The sequence below is a fragment of the Rhodnius prolixus genome, unplaced genomic scaffold (genome assembly GCF_049639745.1).
Source record: "Rhodnius prolixus isolate KJV_2025 unplaced genomic scaffold, Rpr scaffold_7, whole genome shotgun sequence".
Classification (NCBI taxonomy): Eukaryota; Metazoa; Arthropoda; class Insecta; order Hemiptera; family Reduviidae; genus Rhodnius; species Rhodnius prolixus.
In genome coordinates this window covers 32,167,873-32,191,694 of record NW_027411582.1, presented here as the reverse complement: position 1 = coordinate 32,191,694, position 23,822 = coordinate 32,167,873, and the positions used below count along the sequence as shown (strand labels likewise).

Here is a 23,822-nt window from a genome sequence, read left to right as displayed (position 1 = left end):
TGAGAACTTTGTAGTAAAGTATGTTTGTTAGTCGCTTTGTAGATGATACTTAATGGAACGTAAAGCCCGCCTTAAAAAATAGGCATTTCTTTACTTTGTTTTTTAATTTCATAAAAGTTATTCCATTTTGTATTAAGGACGAGAAGTGCCTAAAGTTGATATGAAAAGTATACAATTCATAATATTTAAGTCCTACGAAATAAATGATGTAGACTGTGTCTTATTTCTTCAAAACGGATGAATAAATTAGTAGACAGAAAAGAGGGGGAAAAAAACGGAACAAATTCTCTAAGACATAGTCGCAGCTGGCGGCAGTCCTACCACCTTACAGACCGACAGACACATTTAGAAGGCATACGCCGAGCTGAATGTGATGATGACTGATGATGTAGGAGAGTAGATATCCATGTTAGTTCCGCTGTAAGTATGCCACAGCCTTATGATATAAGGTGACAGGGTAAGCGCACTAAGAAGATCTCCACTTTTAAGGCAAAGGCAGCATCCTTACGTGGTCCCACGTCACCTGTGGGTAAAACTTGGGCATAGCCTGACTTCAATGTTTCTTTTTCTTTTTTTTTGGAAGTAAATAAGTAATCAAGCTTGAGACCCTTTATAGTTCTGTCTCAAACTTTCTGTGCGTCATTCACTTCCGGTGTCTGCTCTCTTTTCTCTTATCCCCCCCAATTTAAACTCATGTTACTTCCTCTGTAACAGCCTCACCCGATCTCTTCCCTCTGATGGACATATTTCAAAGAAAACCTGTTGCAATTTCTTTTCCATATTTTCTCCGCCCGCCATTCCTCAGGGTTTTTTTTTTACAAAACGGGAAGAATTATTGTTTACGCCATCTTGAAATCTACCTTCCATCAATTTTCCCATATGAAACTCTTCCTTTTCACTTTTCTTAATCCATCCCTCCCATTTTCCCATCAAAATTCTTGAAAAAAGGGGAAGAACAAAATAAATACTGGTTTTACGAAAATTCTTGTAACCCATTATTTGTACAATAAAATAGTTCGAAATTCGAAAATTATACATTTTCCATTTTACAGCCACCATTTTTGATGAAAATTTCGAGACACTGCATTGACAAGACACTAAGCCTTTTTTTTACTCATGCGCTATATCTGGTTAAAAGCAAATCAAGCGAACGGAGGTTAGTAGAAGATTTAGGAGCTTGCCTATCAAAAGATCCACTCATACTGATTTGAATCACAAATCCCATATTTATTTCCAGTGATCTAAGAGATATTAGGTAGAAACCCACACAATATACTGAGGATGAAGGAAGAAAGATGGAAAATAAGGAGGAAAATATAAGAAAAAAGTGGGCCGAATCAACACCCTAGTAAGAGGAAAATGGGTTCGGATATTTATCACCACTAACTTGACACTCGATTGATAGATAGTTTTCTGCCGGAGATGGAAAACTGAGGACAGAGGTGGGAGCTTCTGCCGGAAGTGTGGTGCTGGGGGGTCTTTAAAACTTTGTGCGTCTTAATAAATATGGATATTACATAGCTAAATCCCAGTCTCTAGCTCTGGCAACTTCCTGCCCAGAAACCAATTAATCCAGCTATAAATTAATTAAAGAGATAATCATTTCTATTTAATTAATTTCGTTTTACGTAAATTAAAGAAATTGAACTGATGTTGGGCATCGTTTTTAGCCTTAAATTACTAAGAACCCACAGGAACAGATCAATTTACTGTCTTCTCTTACAAATTATCACATTTTGTGGTCCCTCGACTCAAAATAAGGAAATTTTATACCTTAAAATTAATGAGGAATTAAAATTAAAATTCCAACTTTTTCAAACAAAATCTGTTTACCAGAAATGCTTCTAGTGAATTTAATTTCCGTTATTTACAATTCAACTTTTCCGGTCCCCCCCCAAAAAGGGATTTCAAAAAATTCCCCGCTTCCGTTTCAGGTGGAGCTGTAACAACGTCCATATTTCCTTCTATAGGACTACAAAAAATAACAATCCTTTTTTTTTTTTATATGCGGGAGGAGTGGTCGAAACTTCGGGAGGTGATTCAACAACTCAAATCCCATATGGTCTTGAAGCTCAATAAATTATGTGGCTCCTTGATTCATTAATCATTGAATAAATACAGTTGAAAATTTTGAACAAAAATCATCGAGAACGAATTTTTTTAGACATTAAAGTAAAAATTTCATTGTTATAAGAAACGTTTTGAGGCTCTGTAATAATTAGGTTTATAGGAAATTTAATGCTCTTTCGTTTGGAATAAGAAGATTTGTTGTAGGATTTAGGATAGAAAAGTTACGGCCGTTTTTATGGTGAAAAACGCGAATTTCGACGGAAAAGATAAAAGTGCAAATATCTTGGACACTATTGAGAATCGGGCCAAAGTGAAGAGAATATTTTTTGTTGCATTCGAGCTGCTGAATCACCTACCGAAGTTTCGGACCACTCCTCCGCATACACCCAGTATACAGCAACATTGTGGAAAAAAAATGCGTAAAATTGACAGGAAAAATATTAAGTAATGGGTTAAAATACTACTTTTTTTTACTTTTTTGGTGTTTTCCCTTAATTTTTCATCAATGATAAAGTTTTTCTTTCCCCAAAATTAATTAGTTGCAATTTTTCTTTTGGGGTGGGGGGAAATTATTCGCGTAAATTCCAATGGAAAGTATAATCAAGTGAGGGATGGAAATTAATGTGAGCAAATTAAACTAGAATTTTCCAAAAAAAGAAAAACTATTCATCTACTTAATGTACAAAGTTGGTGGGTTTGAAGACAAATTAGTTTTTAAGGCAAAAGTTAAATGGTATTAATTTTCAAAGAAAAAAGAAATTTAAAGGAAAAATAAAAGAAGCAGATATTACAACATAATTTTTTATTATTATTATAATATACTTTTTGGAGTTGAAGTGGGGGGTGTAATCTTTTGACTTTTGTTCCCACAAAAAGTACTTTTCTCCTAAATTGTTCCCTTGGGATGAGTCTTACTGTTCCTATAATGACTACTTTAAACTACTCAAGAAATAAGATGGGGAAGAAAAGTAAAAGATAGATCAGATAATTTCACAATAGTAAAAGTTTAATTTTTTATATGGCAACCTAAAATGTAAGTTGGAAATTCGACTTTTGTGGCGCCTAATTTAGGAAAATTTGGTACTTGTAAGCGTAATAGGTTTTCTTTGGTAGCGTTTAATGAGCTTCTTCTTTTTTTCAGTGCCGAAGATTAAGTTAGGTGACAAGAAACTACAACTAAAAAATTATTTTTATAAAGTGGTACTTCTGATTGGCCGATTTTAACCAAATAGCAGACTAACAGACAAAAACTGTATACAGGGTGTATACGGAGGAGTGGTCGAAACTTCCAGAAGGTGATTCAGCAGCTCAAATGCAACAAAAAATATTCTCTTCACTTTATTAAAAACCAAAAAAATCCATATGGTCTTGAAGCTCAATAAATGCGCAACTTTTTCAGAAATTATGTGACTCCTTGAATCATTAATCATTGAAAAAATGCAGTTGTAAATTTTAACAAAAATCATCGAGAACGAATTTTTTTAGACATTAAAGTGAAAATGTTATTGTTATAAGAAACGTTTTGAGGCTCAGCGTTAAACAGATTTATAGGAAATTTAATGCTCTTTCGTTTGGAATAAGCAGATTTGTTGTAGGATAAAGGATAGAAAAGTTACGACAGGTTTTATGGTGAAAAACGCGAATATCGACGGAAAAGTTCAAAAAATGCAAATATCATGGACACTATTGAGAATCGGGCCAAAGTGAATAAAATATTTTTTGTTGCATTTGAGCTACTGAATCACCTCCCGAAGTTTCGACCTCTGCTCAGTGTACATCCTGTATATTAAGGATCCTTTTAGAATGATCCTCTCAAACTACCCTATTCCTCTTTAGAATTGTCCTAAAACGAATTTTCCTACTTTTCCACAGAAAGAAGTTTTATCGCTGCCATTGTGTGATACATTTCAGTTGATGGGGCGTCAACAAACTGTATGTTTTGTAAATGAAAAATTAGTAAAATATATATGTATGGCTCAAATCAAAATGCAGGAAATAGCGAACAGACTCCCCCTCACCAGCTGTCCGCCGGAACTAAACATTGGTATGGTAGTGTTAAAAGAGAACTACCACAGGACAGTTTTAAGGTTTCACAATCAATAACCTGGTTCTTCCCAGTGCAAAATATTACAAAATGTATGGTTATATACACCAGTCTTCCGCCACAGTTGGTTTGTGTGTATATTTGCATACAGTAGACTTGCAATATTAATGAAGTAAATTCTTGCACACTAGGAGAACTGCAATAGTAAGTAATGCCAGCCTTACAATTACTATACACGAGGGACTGACTATATGTGTACATAGTTGGAAACTAGATAGAATCGCGGCTAATTATACAAGCCTACCAACATGTTGCAATTGTGAAACTCCTTTATGTCCTTCCGACATCAAACAATTCCTCTCTGTCTGTATTCCGTTCAGTAGCCCATGCCAGATGTTATTACACTGCATGCTTACTCGTATACACTATCATTTACTAGAGTCGTACACACAACTAGAGTAAACAAAATAGGCTCTACTAGATTACTTAAGTCACACAGCAGCATTCTAAATTAAGTACTAAGTCTCCAGGAATAATATTACGTTAAAAGTGGACATATTCCCAAGGCCTAATTACTTCCGTTGGGAACTTAATTATTCTGTACCGTATTTCTGCGAATTAAATTAACTGAATTAACAGGAACTCGCGGAAGATTTTTCTCGTAACAATATTAAGGAATTTAAAGGAAGTGGATGAAGGAATTGGTATTGGTACATTGTGTTGATGATGTTCATTGTGATACAGTTTTGGGAAAGATGATGATGTCATCTCAGCTCCCTAGCCGCAGAAAGACACTCCATTATGCTGAGACAATGCTTTCAAATCAAACTTACAGATACCACATACACACACGTTTTGTCGTACGTTCAAATAAATCTCATTGAGGTGTAAATAAAAGAGTTTAGAAGACCCATTAGTGAATTCATTGGATGTACATAATAAAAATGCAATTTCTTTTTTAACCAGTTAAGCTCGTTCGACGTGTATACTCGTTGTGAAAAAATATAAAATTGCCATTAACGATAAAAACTCGAAATTTTAGTAAAATACAATAAGAATATTATTGGGTGGGATGTTTCCTTTATCTTACCAATAGAACTGCCAAGTATTTTGATACAGAGGAGAGTGGAGGGAGCCAGCCAAATGATAAGTGGTTGGTACATGTTTGGTCTCCACATTAGAGATTGGGGAATTACGCACATAAATAGAAGCTCTCAACCCTTGTGCAATGCCCGTTTTTTACCTCTTAGATAGAGATTCAGGACCTCAGTACGAGCATGATTTCATTTTGCTCAAGAATTCAAAGCTCTTACGTTCCTAGTTAACTAGAGGCAATGCATACGTGAAGCGGATTACAGAATGCTCTGGTAATCTCAAGCCCCCTAGAGAGATTACAGAAAAAGTCGCTTGCAGTGACTATTACGACGTTTGTAAACTTTTTAGTTGTTTTGCCCTGCGTTCAAGACGTGTATACAGTCATTGTCTGATTTTAATTTCGCACACTGAGGGTTTTTTTTTTTTTTGACGTGAATACGTCTTTAAATTTGAATCATATGGTGGCAATCCAAAAAATCTAATGATAACAAAATCGGGGGATACAGTTTGGCATTATAGTTTCGAATCTATTGTCTACATCCAAAATTAAATTAGACCACTGGATAGCTAAAGGATCAAAGAATTCATTACGATAAGCGAGGACTGTGACACATCGCGCGCGGTGGAGGGGGAAGCGCCGCCATTTTGAGATCATTTTGCTGCTATTCGAGATTTGTAATGAGTATAACTTTTGACTCGGAGAAGTTACGATGTTCGTTTAAGTTTTAATCGTCAACTGTCGTCACAGTCTATCGATTTTATATAAAACATTAGTATAAAATAGTGACAGTGAATAAAATAAAGGTGTTAGAATGAAAAAATATCATCAAAAATATACAATGTCGGCCTATACGCGTCGAAAATCCAAAACCAAATACAGAGATCGTATACGGTTGGAAAGGGCTTCTCAAGAACAATCGAATGGTAATAATAAAACATCATATGACCGAGTCAAGCTGCGCCGGGAACGTAAAAGAATGAATGCGGCCGAGCGGATCAACAACGGTATCAGTACATCTGCAGCTGTGGCGGTTGAAATTTTGGAAGTGGATGATGAAATCGCTTCTACATCGACAACGGACTGTATAGCCATAGATTGTGTTCGATCGTCGATTTGTTTCCTTGATTTCATCCTAAATACATAAATAAAAATATTTTATATATAAAATATAACCCGTTACGTAAACGTATTCACGTACAACACATGGCCGTGTCCATGTTAATTAACGTGCCACACGTTAATTTTTTTTTTTAACTAAATTCTACCGCTTAACTGGTGTAGATTTTTGTCATTGTTTATGGAGAGAATTAGATCAAAAGAAATACTTTCCGTTGTGTAAAGGAAGTCACAGAAAATATCCCCACCACAGGAAACAAACCATTCTTACCCATGGACAGAGCGCAGGAAGTTCTCATTAAAAAGAAAAATTACAAAACAATAGGGAAAAAAAAATACAATTTTTACTAAAGAGTAACGAATACTACGAAATGAAGCTGTAGAAGAACCTGCTTTCTTTAAAAAAAAAAAAAAAAAAAAAAGCCTATATCTGTGGCCAGGCAGAAAGGAAGGAAGTTGTGTTTTTGAAACAGAAAGAAACGTTTCCTCTTAAGTGAACAGCAAAGAGATATTGTAGTAAGAAATAATAATATAAAAATCGTGTATCTCATTTTCTTTTTTGATAAATAAATATTTTTAGATAATGTGAAACTGTAAAGGAGAGAGAAAAAAAAATCGCCATGAGAAAGAAGAGCACAAAGAGTTTTCTCTTGATAAACATTAGAAGAGAAAAATATGTAATATTTATATTACTTTTTTCTTTATTGACAGTTACAAAACAAAGAGAAATAATACGAGCGGAACAAAACAAAGAGGAACAAATTATATTCAAACAGGAAATTACTTTAACATAATCTCTCTCATTTCAAAATAATAAATTCCCTCCCCCCTCCCAGGAAACTGAGGCTAATATAATATCACTAAAAAAAACCTATTTCATTTTAATAATAACGTTCCAGCGTTTAAAATATTAGTTATTACTTTATTCAATTTTAATAATAATATAAATAAATAAATAAAAACAAAAATCAATCGAAATAATAATTGAATTTGACAATCTCGAAAGGCAGTACAGTTCGATCCTTCTATTTTCAGTAGTATTAACTCAGAAAAAGTACATTAAAAGCAAGCGTGCCGTGTACACGGAGGGCGTTACCCTTAAGTGGACACTCCCTCCATACGCCACAGTATTCACGGCAGAAGTGCACGCGATTTGCCAGGCCCTGAAATTAACTATTGAAAAGAAGTATAATAAAGTATTAATATTGTCAGATTCCTTAAATACTTTGATGGCTCTCCGGGATATATTCTCAGCTGATCCAATGATTATTAATATCAATGATATGTTGCACCAACTACGCACATATGGACAGAGTGTGACATTCGCATGGGTACCAGGCCACATTGGCATATCTGGGAATGAAAAGGCGGATCAGGCGGCAAAAAGTGCCGCCTCTAATCAAATACAAAGTGTCATCCCTGTTCGACCCACTGATCTAAAAGCTCACATTAAAGAAAACATAATTAGAAAATGGCAGCATCAGTGGGACTGCGTAAATGAAAAATTGAAAGATATTGAACCACGGGTGTAACGTTCAGCAGCTGAGAATCTCTCGCGGCGAGAATCGGTAATAATTACGAGGCTGAGGATTGGACACACTCGAGTGACCCATGGGCATCTTCTCATTGGGGCTAGAAGACCTAGGTGCTCATGGTGCAACGAAAGGCTGACTGTGGCACATGTGTTGGAAGAGTGCCAGGACCCTGCGTCAACATAGAGCTCAAGCAGGTCTGCCAGATGATTTGCGTGCAGTGTTAGAAATAGGGTCTTCTCACAAAAAAAGGCTATTTGCATTTTTGAAGAAAATTGAATTTTATCATAAAATTTAGGATTAGGTTATGTAATAGTTAGGTTAGTTTAACAAAAGGGGAGAGGAATATCGAGTACTCTCCCCTCTGTATGGACGATGTATGAATGTATCAGTAGGCATGAATGTATTTATCAGCGTGAGTGTATTTATCAGCGTGAGTGTATCTATCAGCGAGAGTGTATTTATAAGCGTAAATGTTTTAATTAAGAAGAATGTAGGTTTAAGTGAGTGTATATATTGTACATATAGCTAGGCTTAGTATATTTTAAGGGGTGTAGGAATATTTATAAGAGTACTACACCCCAAAGTTCAAAACTGATAACTAGGATAGTTTGGTAAAGGATAATAGATGCAAATAGCCTTTAGGTGGTAAATAAAACTGAGATGAGACGAACGAGTTGGGTAAGAAGAGGATGGCACCACTGGGTACCCGCACTCCCTCTTGTCGGCTGGACCGATAACCTATGAAGGAAAGTGTGGACCCAGGTCGGATCACCCGGGGCTCCGCCATGCCTCACTGGCTGAGATACTGGTTGGACGCTAACCGGGTGGAGAGACATGTGCCATCCTAGTACGAGAAAAGAACTTAGCTCTAGGGGCGCTAATGACCATAGTCGTCGATGCGCATAAAAAAAAAAAAAAAAAAAGCAAGCTTATCTCCCGCAGCACGAAAATTCAAATGTATAAGACGTTGATGCGGCCAGTGCTTATGTACGGCTCCGAAGCATGGACCATGTCAAAAGTAGATGAGAAGTCCTTGGCGGTATTCGAGCGGAAGGTTCTCCGTAGAGTTTATGGCCCTGTACACGTGATGGACAGAACTGGAGGATCACGAAAAACCGGGAGGTATATGCTTTGTTCAATAAACCGGATATCGTCAAAATTGTTAAACTCGGAAGACTGTGCGATGGGCAGGGCACATGGCAAGGATGGGGGGGATGAAGAAATACCCCAAAAAAATTATGGATGTTAGCGTACAAGGTCCCAGGAGGGTCTAGGCAGACCAAGAACCCGATGGCAGGACTGTGTGGCAAGAGATGCTTTGGCAATGCTTGGGATTCCGTAACTGGAGGGTGGCTGCGCAGAACAGAGACGCCTGGCGGGCACGTCTTGAGGAGGCCAAGACTCTTCATGAGTTGTAGCGCCATTTAAGAAGAAGAAGATTAACTCAGAAAATATATCCTATATTAAGGATTCAATTAGCTTGAAATCGATTCAGAACAAACTCCGTCTCTTTTTTTTGCCAACGTTTCTGGCAAATTTATAGCCTTCTTCAGGGCCTGGATATTACAAATAAGATAATGTAAACAATTTCAGAATATTGAACTGCAGGACTACAAATACAACATATTTATAAATCGTATTAAAACTATAAGAAACGAAATTAAATTATATGTATAATTATAAGAACTTAGCAGGTTGGTTGAGTTGAGTTTTACATTATTGTAAAATGCAGGGTGCGGCAGCAAAATTTCCTTTTTTCAAAACTAGATAAAACCCATTGTATGAATCAGAACATACTTTTTTGTTTTTTTTATAATCTAGGTGCATGCCTAAAGTTTTGTTTTACGTAGTTTTGAAGATAAAATCAGATAGGGGACGTCCCCCCATTCTCCATCAATTCAAGGGGCCAAATCGGGAGAGCGGGCCGCGGCCACACCAAATCGCCCCTAATTGAGAAGGGGCGTTCTGGGAAGTGTTCCCTCAAAACAGCAAAATCGATGCTCTTGAAGTGTGTGCCGCCGTTGCACCGTCTTGTTGGAACCAAATGTCCCCTAAGTCCAACTCGTCTAGCCGTGGGGAAAAAAATATCCCTGTAACATGTTTACATACCGACCCGAATTCACTGTCACTGCGACTTCATTTTCCTCAAAGAACCAGGGACTAATAGTAATTCCAACTGAGGAAATTGCAACACCACACTGTCACTTTAGGTGAATGTAAAAGGCCTTTGATGCAATTCTCAACATCCTATGCTGCTACGCTGGCAAGAGTCATGACTAGGGAACGGATTCGTATGTATTTACATATTTTTTTCTAGGCAATTTACAGACGTTTTTCAACTATAAGTATTCATACTGACACTTTTTAAGCCGTTTGAGTCTACTTTTATTTCACATATTTCCACATATTTGGATGTTATCGCATATTTATACATATTTGATTAAAATAAATAAATATTTCTACATATTTAATCAAAATATGTACATATTTTTTCATATTTTTCATTTTGGGCATATTTTCATAATTTGGAGATGGTTGACAGGAACTGTGAACCACAGACTGTAAGGCTGTGAATCACAGTGGGTACAATGGTTATTGTAATTTACACAGAATGCTGCTAAACAGTGACGGGCACTTGTTAGTTCTTTGAAGTTGTCTGACGTTGTCTGTTCTTTCAGCTCGTTCGTTGAAGTGTCCAATTCATTTCGTTCGGTCACTTAGTGTATTCTTTTTTGGGTGAAATGCCACGAACATCGGCCTCAAACAAACAACTGGTTGCTAAATATCTTCGCGAGTTTCCAGCAGAACTTTTTTCGAAGTGATGGAGACATTTTTTTTACTGCACAGTTTGTGACAAGCGCGTTTCTTGCTCTCAACGTTCCCAAGTCGCCCAACATATTGCCACCGGAGCGCACATAGAGAATAAAAACAGAAAGAAAGAGAGGACGTCCTATCAAGCCTTCCTTACATCTCCATCATCAAGTAAGTCTACTCTGAGTACAGATCTGTGTCGGGCTTTGGTTAGAGCAGATATCCCTTTCCACAAACTTATTTATAATGGTAAAAATGTTCTTTTCTTGTATAAATAATTATAATTTGCCCCCCCCCAAAAAAAAATCCATTTTCATAAAAAAAATGTCCATTTTACTTAAATATTCCAGAAAATATTTTAAGAAAATCACATATTTTCCACATAATTGACGAAAATAAATGCATATTTTAATTAAATATTTGGCATTTTTAAATACATAAAAATCCGTTCCTTAGTCATGACAAACGCCAAGAAACGGTTTACTCAGAGTATGGAGAATGGGGGGACGTCCCCTATCTGATTTTATCTTCAAAACTATGTAAAACAAAACTTTAGGCATGCACCTGCACTATAAAAAAACAAATAAAAATGTTCTGATCCATACAATGGGTTTTATCTAGTTTTGAAAAAAGGAAGCTACGCTGTCGCACCCTGTACAATTATAAAGGAATACATGGGGAATTTTGGTAATGGCTATAAAGTGATGAGACAATTACAATGTTTGGTTTTAAGAAAAACTAGATATTGACTTGATATTTAGACTAGATATTGGAAAATTATTTTATTAAATCGATGGCAACTTAGGAATAATCAAAACCACTTATTTATTAAATAGAGAATAAATATAAACCAAATAATCACTTTTAAATGGAAAATATAGCAATAATTTTGGAAAAAAATGTTCGATTTTTATTGCTTAACAATAAAATTATGACAAAATCTTTAAGAGTGAAATAGAAAATGCAAAAAACAAATTTGTACATCATGAAAAAATATTTTTTGGATCGTAAGGAATAGACTTAACTAAAATAATTGGCCAAAAAATAATTTGGAAAAATCAAATAATAACTTAAAGCAGAGCTTTTAATTAAAAATGTTTGAAATCCCAAAATGAAAAAGGGAAAAAAAAAATCTGAATTAATAAAATAGCGGAGTTTCCCAACGGAAAAGTTTACAAACGAGGATAAACTGGTACAGCTGTCGCCTGGCAATGTCGTCAGCAATCTCATTTCATTTTCTTTTTTTTTTCTTTTTTTTTTTGGCCCAACGTGACCAAAGTAATTTTCCTAATGGTGAGAATATTAGTCTCGCGGAATTCTAGACATGCTATTAATTTTTCCATTTATATTTTTAACGGCTAGAAAAAGGTGAAAATATTTTCGAGCAACACGTTAAGGGTACATTTTCAGTGAGCGCCCATTTCCGTAAAAAAAAAAAAAAAAGTTTTATCGAAAATGGCATATACCGGAAGACATACCCATCATCTTCGTCCTTGGTCTAAAAAAAGGAAAAGTTGTTCAGATAAACGTTATTGAACTTACGAGTATTTGTGTCAATAGGGTCAGAAGATTTTGAGAAAGCTATTCAGGCGTTTGGAGACCAAATTCTGTGCTTTCAAAATTGGGAGAGAGTTCACCAACAATATTCAAACTGGAAGAAGATAAATTAATATATATATAGATATAATTTTTGTACAACAGAAATGGAGTAAGTGATTAATGGCTTCACAGAAGGTTTCTAGATAAGAGCTTATAAGAGGTTATCCGGTATAGATGTCTGGAGGTACGAAAAGAACTGTGCAATTGGGGAGATATCGTGATCCAAGCGGAGCTACATGGAAATAGCAGCGAGGCACTGGAGGGATTCCAGAAAAAAAAAACAATCAATGAAGGTGAGTATCTTCTCTAATAATCAAACTGCACTAAACGTTCAAAACCAGCTTATAGGAAACAGCAGGAGACGCAGGAATTCCAGGGAATCAGCGAAGTGAAAAAAAAAAAGCTGATGAATTGGCAAGGAAAGAGTCTGAGCAGCCACATCTTTCTGTGAACTGGTGTACCTGATTTGGAAATTTTTAAAGTAACTATCAAGAACAGTTGGATATGCTCTGGACGGAAGTGAGAAGTGGTCGATAGGTGGAGTTTTATACGAAAGATTGAGGCTGGAAACATAGTGGAGCGGCGAGCAAAGCGGCGCGATGATAGCTGCTTCAGATCAAAGAGAGCGACGAGCAGCGAGAAAAGAGTCGCATGCACATAGTGACGAGTTTAGTCGCGTTTCTCCATTCGACGAGACAAGATGGAGGAATTTTGTATATACGAAAATTCTTCCTTGAAAATTTGGTATTTACAGCAGCTTAGAAGCAGGAGCTGCAGTGTATAAACATATTTAGACATGAACTTGGTGAAAATGTAATTTAATTTTGCCTAGTATTTAGATGAAAGTTAGCATTAAGGGATTGAGAACCAAATTAAATGTAGCAAAAATTACCTGAATTCTCCATTAACTACTAATGGTTAATTAATTTTAACTATTAATTATTAATTGTTAAAAACTATTGTAGCTTCGCAAATATTACGGTCCCACAGAGGTTTCTTTAAACAAACTAAACCAATAAATGTAACAATATCCATAACCTTTGAAAAATAACCTTTACAAATTGAACGCGATGAGAGCGAAGAAATCAAACATGTCATAACGCTTTGCTCTACTCTCTATAGATAGCGTTGCTCTATCTTCGCTTTGCTCTCCATTATGCGCGGTCCCATATGTTTACTTGTGTTTGATTTCGCCGCTTTGCTCTTCGCTATCATCGCCGCTTTGCTCGCCGCTCCACTATGTTTCCAGCCTTAGGAATACCATCCGTAGTGCACGTTGAGAATTGTGGGCTACCTTTTGGACGGCGTACCCACAATTTTGGGAGGCAGTGACTTCCATTTCTGGTTATTAAGGGAGGATCTCGTTTAGTTAAAGATCTGCGATATCCATAAATATTGTTATAAGACCGGCTGATCTGATAAAGGAACTTTGGAGCTGATTCATTTCACTTCTGGAGCGGCGATGAGAACCAATTAGGCTCCACGCATTTTGCAAGCCCAATTTGTTAACAATTATTCTCATAAAAAAACCTTTAATTGCATTGTGTATTGGTTAAACATGTTGACAAGGTAAAAATCGAATGAACACAATAAAAAAATTGAATAACATGCAAACAATAAACCAGCTAATCAAAAACTTACCGACTACTGCAACATTCGACTTAAAAGTATTCTGAAGATGGCTGCTGTTACTCCTCACGTGACACATGACACAGTTTAAAAAATATTTAACGCTAAAAAAGAAACTGTAACGAAACTTTATTGGTTCCAAAAAATGATGTTTTTAAATACACGTATTTCTTTTAGATAAGCACTAACTAATAGTCCAGTCAAGTAATCAACACTTCCGGTATTTTAACACTCCCGCACTTCCTGTAAAAAAAAAAAATCAAATTTTTATAATGAGAAACTGGGTAATGCAAAAATTTTCAATGATAATACTTTTTAAGAAACATTAAGAAACTCTCCTTTAAAATCGATTTTCATGAATGGGGAAGGATTGAACAGTTCAAAAGAATGTTAAAAAGAAAACCTTTTAAAAGATTTTAAACTCTGTTCAATCGATTTTCTTTGAAAACACTGAACTTTAAAACATATTCAATCCTAATTAACATTACAAAGGTGGTTTTTCATCCCATTTAACCCCCAACCCCTCTATGAAATGGTACTTTAGGGGTAAAGATTACCCCTCCAGAACTGCCCTAAAAATGGATTAAGAATGTCCTAATAAAAAAAAGCAATCCTTCCAGAAATTTGCTTGAACTTCAAAAAATTAAATAATTTGTATTAATTATTTTTTTTCTAGCCAGACTACTTGACAAACGCTCAAAACTCTCACTACAGAACAAACGACGACTCTATACAGCTCTTCTCACACCAATATGGACTTACGGACTCGAACTTTACGGAACAGCTAAAAAAATCCAACATCAATAGACTGAAAAACACTCCAATCCAAAATAGTATACGCTCCATTCTATGTTAGCAACCACACAATCCATACAGATCTCCAAATTCCACTCGATCTCCGAAATTGCCAAAATCCGATATAAAAATTTTCATCAAAAACTCTCCATTTCGTCCCAACCTTTTAGCTGCAAACTTGTCTTCATCTACACTACCTTCTAATCCTCGAAGACGGCTGAGGCGCCGTTGGCCCCGTGACCAACTGGGTGACTAATGGCGGCCATCACTGGATGACCGTCATTCACGTCTGCCACGTTACTACATACATACATTTATCTCATTTAATTATTGTACCCTGTAGGTGCAGGTGTAAATCTCAATAAAAGGATAAAAAAAACCATTATAATAGAAATAGAAATAGAAATAGAAAAGAAATTTATTATTCTGGGACAATTGTCCCCTAAGAATAAACACAGGAACAAATAGAGGCCTTAACAGTTTGGCCTGTGATTATACAGAAATTAAATAAATAAATAAGTATTTACAAAAAGTGAAAATAAAAATAACAGCAGAAATTAAGGAAATAAATTAAAACAATTAGAATTTCGGAGGAAGCTGGATAGAAAGGAGATAACTGAATAGACGGGATTTAAAGATGGATAGGGTAGGAGCATGGTGGACAGATGAAGGCAAGGAGTTCCAGAGAGAGGTAGCACGTATTAGGAAGGACTTGTCAAAGGATGAGGTACGGTGAGAGGGAATATAGAGATCAGATGAGCGAGATCTAGTGTTACGGGAATGGATGGAGGATTTAAACTTAAGGAGTTGAAAAATATAGGAAGGCCTTTGAGACTGGATGACTTGAAAAAGGAAAGAAGCCAAAAAATATTGGCGGCGATAGACAGGAAAAAGCCACTTCAACTCATCGTAGCAGTGCGAAATGCGAGAGTCTCTGGAAATGCTGAAAATAAATCTTATGAAGCAGTTCATGAGGCGCTTAAGCTTAGCTTCAATATCACCAGAAAGACCGCCATACACTAAACAACCATAGTCGAAATGGGGGAATATAAGAGAGGAAACTAGGAGTTGCCGGGTCTTAATTGGAAAAAGGTGACGGGAACTATTAAACTGCTTAAGGATATGGATGGAACGGCGAGAGATTTGGGAAACATGGTTTTTCCAGGATAGGTTTAGATCGAAAGTGATACCAAGGTTTTTCACAGAGGGACAATATTTTATTGGGGTATTGTAAAGGAAAAGATTAGGAAGAGGAGCCAATGATTTAAGGAGTGGGTTGGAGCCAATAACTATAGCTTTGGTCTTTTCTACATTCAGGGTAAGCTTATTGTTCGTGGTCGATGCTGAGATATTATTGAGGTCTTCTTGAAGTTTAAATACAGCTTTATTAATACATTAATAGTGACAAATCCATACTTTACAATGAAATGGCTTCTTTAAGAAGTGAGCCTAATTGCCGCCTCCAACCAGAATCCTCAAAAACTTTTTTTTCTACGAAAAAGATTTTGGAAAAATAAAAATTAATTTACAAGTAAATAGACGGAAGTTTACAGAAAATCGTGAGAGTCGAAATTGAGTAAAATCTCAAACAATTGGTGTGCTTCCGCTTGAGAGAATTTTCGACCTCAATTCGAGCAATGTTCGGTAAAGCTATGTCGAATCCAGGAGAAAAAAAGTACAGGACAAACCTAACATTATTTCTGCTTTTTCCTTTAAAAATAATAACAGGGATTAAATATTTAAGCTGAATACCAAAATATGAAGAAAATATGAAACGGAAGTGCCACCTAAACTATAAGAAAACCTAATTGTAGCTAGAATTATTAAACAAAACTAAGCTTTAGACCCACCATTCAATCTAGAACAGGAAATACTTATTTTTTTTAAAAAAAGGAAGTTCCGAAAATTGCCCTTTTTTTTACGATCATCAAACTGGCCATTCAGATAAAAATGGCCATTCTAACGGCCAGTTTCACCGTTCCTCCAGCGAATTCTCATTTCCAGAACTCTGGAAGTCGATTTTCCCCCGCCCTTCGTACAAACAGCAAAACTGTCCTTAACCAATATTAGTGTTGACCTTTTACTGTTATGTAGTATACTGAAAAACAATTTTCTTTAATACTGAATTTTCCATTTTCTTTTACTCTTCTTACTGTTTTCCTGTTTTTAGTGCGATACAGAACAATATCTACTTCTTGTCCATACTCTTCTTCTTTCTTTTTTTTGGTCCTTAAATCTTCAAATTGTTGCCCAAACCAAAATTCAAGATGGAACCTAATTTCCTGTGATGGAAAGCGCTTGGGAAGGAGGAGGAACAGCGGTAACAGGAAGTTGAAAACACTTGGAGGATGGGAAATGAAAGGAAATTGAGAATTGCTCTGTGCAACGTAAAAGATTATTTATTCCACAAAGAAATAGAACTCGAAGAAATACAATAAGAAAATCGCAAATAATTATTGACTTTTTTAAATATATTTTTTGGGGAGGGGGGAAGATTTATTAAAAAATAAATCAATAGTCTTTATAATTTATCTTTTTAAAATAATTTAATAATTTTTTTTATTCTAGAATAATTAATGGTCGATGGTACATATAGTGGTAGGCCTAAATATTTTTTGTCTGATTTACTAGACTTCCTTACTTAGGGTAAGCGGAAGTATTAATGAGATCAATAGAAGGTACTTGTTGGAGCTGGAGAAGAAGCAGCTAAAAGAGTTTTGGAGCCGGGTTTTGGAATGGGAATGGCCAATGAAGCGAGTCGCTTCATAACAAACGGAAGAGAGACGAATGTTATCTGTTCATGACTTTTGAGAATGGAATGCGGAGAAACTGCCTTCAATTGCAGGCAAGGAAATTGGGCATTGGCCAGATATTAGGGGAGTATCTGCCACGGTTATGTGATGATAATCTTAAATATTGCGTTAAGACTGATTTCTTGGAGCTTAGAAGGTAGGTAAATCTTTTTTTTCAGGGTTGGAATAGAGCTCAGGTCCCCTCTTGTTTGGCGCCCTTAGGCTGGAAACATAGTGGAGCGGCGCGATAATAGTTGCTTCAACTCAAAGAGGCCGACAAACAGCGAGCAAAGAGTCGCATGCACATAGTGACCGAGTTTTTAGTCGCGTTTCTCCTTTCGACGAGACAAGATGGAGGAATTATTTCTATATGAAAATTCTTCCTTGAAAAGTATGGTATTAGCAGCAGCTTAGAAGCAGGAGCTGCAGTGTACAAGATATAAACATGACTAGACATGAACTTGGTGAATTCCTCCATCACCAGTACCAACAACTTCGGGAGCATCCTGGCTAGATTCATTCAATGTCTATTTCAAACATTTGATTACATACTAACCAGTGTTGGAAGGCATGTTAATTAAGAAAAGGACGAATTTCAATGTTAACCCCATTAATCTTGTTCCATTTCTTATCCAACACAAATCGGTTGTGATGTAGAAGATCCTATTGGTCCCACAGAGGTTTCTTTAAAAAAATTGCACCAATAAATGCAGCAATATCCCATTTGAACCTTTGAAAATTGAGCGCGATGAGAGCGAAGAAATTTAAACATGTCACAACACGTTGCTCTACTCGTATCTTTCCCCACTAGGCGCGGTCCCACATGTTAACTTGTGTTTGTTTTCGCCGCTTTGCTCGCCACTCCACTAAGTTTCCAGCCTTAGTAAATAATATAAGAGAGCGAGATATTTTGGCATCAAAGAGTGGTTGGCAATTTCCTCACCCTTCTTACGAAACTCCTAAGAAGCCTGGGGGGATTAGTTTACCAGGCGTTGAAGACGGTATTTTCTAGAAATCCATGCGCTATCCTAGAATATCCTAGTCTTTTATTCTGTGTTCGACACGACTCCCTTAGGTATTTGCTCATTTCATAACGAACTACTTGAGGATGAGGATCTCCTAAGCATTTGGCACATTCTCTAGCACGGTAATTGTGTTAATGGAGATCTGGATCGCTTCTAAGGAGCCTGGGGGATTAGTTTACCACGCGTTGAAGACGGTATTTTCTAGAAATCCATGCGCTATCCTAGAATATCCTAGTCTTTTATTCTGTGTTCGACACGACTCCCTTAGGTATTTGCTCATTTCATAACGAACTACTTGAGGATGAGGATCTCCTAAGCATTTGGCACATTCTCTACCACGGCAATTGTGTTAATGGAGATCTGGATAAAGATGTGTCTGATCGCAGGGTTTGTAAAAAATTCAATCTGAATTATAAGTTTATAAATGCTTACAAAAAATTAAATAAATAGATACAAAATAAAATAAATGAAAATTTATTTAGGCAGTAGGCTGACCTAGTAGAGTATGAATAACTCGGTACCAGTTAGTGGAAATTCTATCTCATAATACTTCCTTTCTATAATAACATTATTGAATATATTTCAAGAACAATAACAAAAACTGTTCTCACCCAATGGCTTCACTATTTGGAAATAAAAACGTTTCTTATTGGTAATTCAATTATAAATATACGTGATAAAAACATAGTTTGGTGGGGCTGTATTTCAACCAATCGCAATAAGATATTAGTTCTGTTCATGGTTTCATTACTTAGATTATCATTACATCACCTAAATTGATGAAATACTTTGCTACCAATAATTTTTATTGTGCCCCAAATATTCAAATTATTAAAATAATAACAAAATGTTAAATTAAATGGATTTATGCATTTTTTATAGAGCAGAAAAGTGACAATGTGCGTTCAGGCTAAAGCTTCAGTTTTAAACATTATTTGGGTAAGTTTTGTTACACAAACATAAAATTTGGCAATAAAATTGTAGAAAACATGACTAAGATAATTGTATTTATATCACTATTATTTAATAATAACCTAATTAGTTATTACTTCTTTTGTAACTTTTCAAATCTATTTGCTTTTACAATCAGCCTCTTTATAATCTACTTATTATTTTCTTCTCCAGATATCTGCCAAATAGAATGTTGGGAAGGCTACAAATTTAAACAGGACACGAAGATGATGGAGTAAAGAATTTGTAGCCTTTCCATCAAAACTATTTGAATGTTTAAAAATATCTAAATATTACAATAAAATGATTAATTGTTGAGTATTGTTCATCTTTGTTTGTGGGAGGCTGATTGAACATTATACAGATTTATTGTCGATTTTCAGTAATAATCATTATTTTGTAACTGAAATTGGCAATAAACTTTTCTTCCATTTAATCAAATAGATTTTGAACTTATGAAAAGAAATAATAAAATATAAATGTGATTATTTAACAGATCTAAATCTGTGTATATAGTATCTTAGGCTATTATACCTGTACAATAAATTGCAACTGAGAACAAAAAATGCATATATCATGCTTAATATCAAATTAGAATGCTTTCTTTTACCTATTTCTGCTAGATTACAGCTTCCAGCTTGGTGGCCAGTAGCAAGTCTCCATACTTTAATCAACTGCTTACCTGAAATTGCATTATTTTGGTATTAGGCCTTCTTAAGTGAAAAAAACAGAATAATAGAAGTTTTTAAGAAAGAATACAAACTAGAAAGATGAACTCCAGAGTATGTGATCTTTTGAAAAGTAGGTAAGCATGAAATCGAATTTTATTCTTCCTTTACTGCTTAATGTAACTTTTTTTCTCTTCTTTTTTTTAAATAATAATTTAAGCATTATGCTTCTTTTTTTTTCCAGGCATTTAAAGTGTTTCTAACAAATTATTGGAGCAAATTCACTGAATGAGAATTCTACATTGAACATCTTGGAAACTTAGACGGCTGTTATTTCTACTTTTCTTTCCAAAGAAATGAAGAGATTTTCTAATACTAAGCGCCATTGTGGAAAGTGTTTTTGTGTTTTCAGTGCGAATTTTGGATAAATAAAGTGCATTGATTTATTTAGTATTTGTATTAACAATTAATTGTGTTACAAAAGGATATAGGGGATTCTTTCTATTTTAAATGTTAAGCAGCATCAAAAGGTATGATTATTACAATTTTTTTTAAACATGGAGCTAATACATTAGATGTATTTTACAAGAGAAAAACAACATCAAGAAAAGCACATTAAATAATTTTGAAACTGAACTTAATATTTACTGAAAATTTTCAGCTGATAATTATTAAGTTCAGTTTCAATTATATATTTTCCAACTTTTCCATTCAAATTATTTGCAATTATTTTGAAAAATAACACAGTAAATAAGTTAACCCTAAATAATAAAAATTGTAACATAGAATAAAATTGACTTACTGTGACCTTGGAAGTTAATTTTCTAGAAAATAGGAACTAAATTTGAAATAGTATCATAAATCTTATATTATTTATTGAAGAAAATCCAAAAAACAAATAAAAAATTGAAGAAAAACTTAGTTTTATCCCCCAAAAAAGAAGCTTTTCTTTTGTCACAGTAAAACTTTGAAAGAAAAAAAAAAAGAAAACTGATCCAAAATTAAGCTTCTAGTTTTTCTTTTTATCGAAATAAATCTTTTTTTTAAAGTCACTTTAAACATTTAATATCTTCATTTAGTTGAATATTAAATAACATTAAGTTAAATAAAAGTTCTAATAAGTTGGATTAATTATAAAAAAAGAATCAATCAAATTATCTTTTTAAGATGGCCATATTGAATTCCATTCCATAAGAATTTAAGACCCCAAATTTGTATTTCCTTTCTTTCAAACCAATTATCCATTAAAATCACTAAACAATTTTATAACTATGATCTAAATTATATATCAAAAATATTTTTACAGTAATTTATTGTAAAACTATTAGTTTAATATTAATATTAATAAGAAAAAAAGGCACTTACATAGAATTAGTTGTACGTTGGGGGGTCCTACAGTATCTCAGGAAGATGCCAACTTTATCTGACCAGCCATTGTATCTTGTTAATTACAATTTATAATATTTTATTAAAAATATTAATTATGACATTAATTCATTAATAAAATTATAATTATTTGGTGCTCAGTTATTATTTTTGAACAAATATTTCGTTTACTTTAAACAATTTTGAACAAAAAAATGGTCATGAATTAAAAAAAATGTTAAAAATATAAATTAAAATTAAATTTAGGTATTATTAATTAAATTTTTAGAACTTATTTTAATATTTTTTTGGGGGTCTTGATTTAATTTTTTATTATTATTAATGTAAGTATAATTTCAATTGTTCTAGAACATTCTAAGGTAGTGCGGCCATCTTTTTTCTGTACATGACGTAATCTCCGTTATAACTTCTTTTTTACGTTCGTAATCCATGTTAAAATTATGTAATTAGTGAGTTATTTTTGTGTAAAAGTGTTTTATTTTTGTAACTTTATTAATAAATAATGAAATTATACATTAAGTGTTGTGAAATTATTAAAAATTATTTGGATTTTTCTAATCCCTGGAATGGGATCCCTTTGGGTGAGTGCTATTTCATTTTTTCTTTTTTTAATATGCTGGAATTTTATTATGGAAATATTCCAGAGTTATTGCATTTATTATTATTATTATTGATTTATTTGGCATATTTTGTTAATATGAAGCTGTCAGAAGAAAAAAATGGAGATTTAAATATTAAAATAAGATCCAAACCTTTTAAATTACAATTCTGAAAATATTTATAAATAATAAATAAGAAATTGCAATGAAATTTGGATTAAAGAAGAAAATCTTTTCTATGATTCCACATATCTTGAATTATTTTCTTAATCCCTGAAGTGGAAAAAACAATGCTGAACACTATTGAATTTCCTCATAAAACTAAGTGAAAATTGTTTTTCACAAGTTGAAAGGTAAAATTAGTGCTTAACTTCAAAAATTGGTACCAGTTTTTGTAACTATAGTTTAAGTAAATCCTCAGTCAGGGCCCCTTAAAAAGAAAAGAAAAAAAAAAAAGATCCATTTTCTTACAAACTAGTGTTTTCTCCTTAAAAATTAAGTTATTCTTCTAAATTTTATTAATTTCATGTTACATTTTCCAGCGCAGAGAAGAAGAGTGGAAAATTATTGAAAGAAAAACCAATAAAGGTAACGTCTGGCCTTTTAATTATTTATTTCCAATTTATGTAAGGAAATTTAAATTTGAAATACATTTTCAAATTAGCGCTGCAAAGCCCAAATTTAAAACATATATCCAAAGTAGATTTACATAAAAGAAATATATAATATATATATATGTATATTCACAAATGCATTTAATATTTTATAAATTGCATCATTTTTGGTGCAATTTTTCGTATCTCCTATATTTACTGGGCTAAGCATCTACTTTAAACAAATTTGGTGAAAAACAAAATTTGCAGTAAGAGAAAGCTTTTTTATAAAAGCTTAAACTTTATTTAAGTTCTTTAAAGTTTAAGCTTTTAAGGAGAGTATAACAAGGAAGTTGAAAAAAGGAAATTAATATGATAGATTATTTTCAATCAACCATTTCTTTCGTGTTTGCTTAATTATCTAAGCTAGTAATTAAGTATATATTATTAAGTTTGGAATATACCTTCAGAAATCTTAAGCATCTTTCAAGCTTCAATATTATTTGAAGAACTGAAAAGCATTTTTCATTTGCTCATTGCCTAGGAGAACTGTGTATTGTAAGACTTTTTTATAACTTCACAGGATCTTTTTACTTAATGAGAGATGGAGGGAAACTATTTTCAATTTAGTTTTTTCCCAGGATTTTTGAAAACATACTAGTTCCCTAAATTACTGAAGATCCTATATACAGCTTCCAGCGGCTGAACAGGATAAGACAAAATTAATTTACAACTCATCTTAAGCTCGATCTGGCATCATTTCCTTTTACTACTTTTTAGCGTTCCAAGTTTTCCTGTATCCCCCCTCCCCCCAGTTTATCTTCATCAACTCTCACACCTTAAGGACCACTTCCATATATCTTGAAGCCCTACTTTATCTCAGAGGTTCTCTATAACATCCTAGAGGATACTTCTTACAGGAATTATTCCCCTTCCTGCAAAGTTTTGTGGAAATATCTTTAATTTATGGAATTTAACATGTACCAAGGTTGTGACTCTGTACATAAATTGTTATAATTTAATGAAAATAGATTTTCAAAATGGATTATTATGTAAAAGGGCTTATAATGAAGATTAGAGGGGAGATGTTACCATTAAATTACTCTGTGACCC

The 23,822-nt window shown here is 34.1% G+C and overlaps 1 protein-coding gene and 1 long non-coding RNA gene across 15 annotated transcripts in view; both read left to right on the top strand.

Annotated features, from left to right (window-relative positions):
• LOC141447435 (5-hydroxytryptamine receptor-like) overlaps positions 1 to 23,822 on the top strand; it is a 427,009-nt gene that overhangs the window by 157,302 nt on the left and 245,885 nt on the right. For 13 of the 14 annotated variants that reach the window (XM_074114961.1, XM_074114960.1, XM_074114956.1 and 10 more), the window contains exon 2: positions 22,659 to 22,704. The exons of the other annotated variant lie outside the window; for it this stretch is intronic. The gene's annotated coding sequence lies outside the window, so the exon portion shown is untranslated. The remainder of the gene's footprint in view (positions 1 to 22,658; positions 22,705 to 23,822) is intronic. 14 annotated transcript variants of the gene reach the window in all.
• On the top strand, positions 2,151 to 22,018 carry LOC141447434 (uncharacterized). The gene is made up of 3 exons (XR_012454318.1): positions 2,151 to 19,451; positions 20,087 to 20,268; positions 20,376 to 22,018. It is a non-coding gene; the product is annotated as an uncharacterized lncRNA (long non-coding RNA).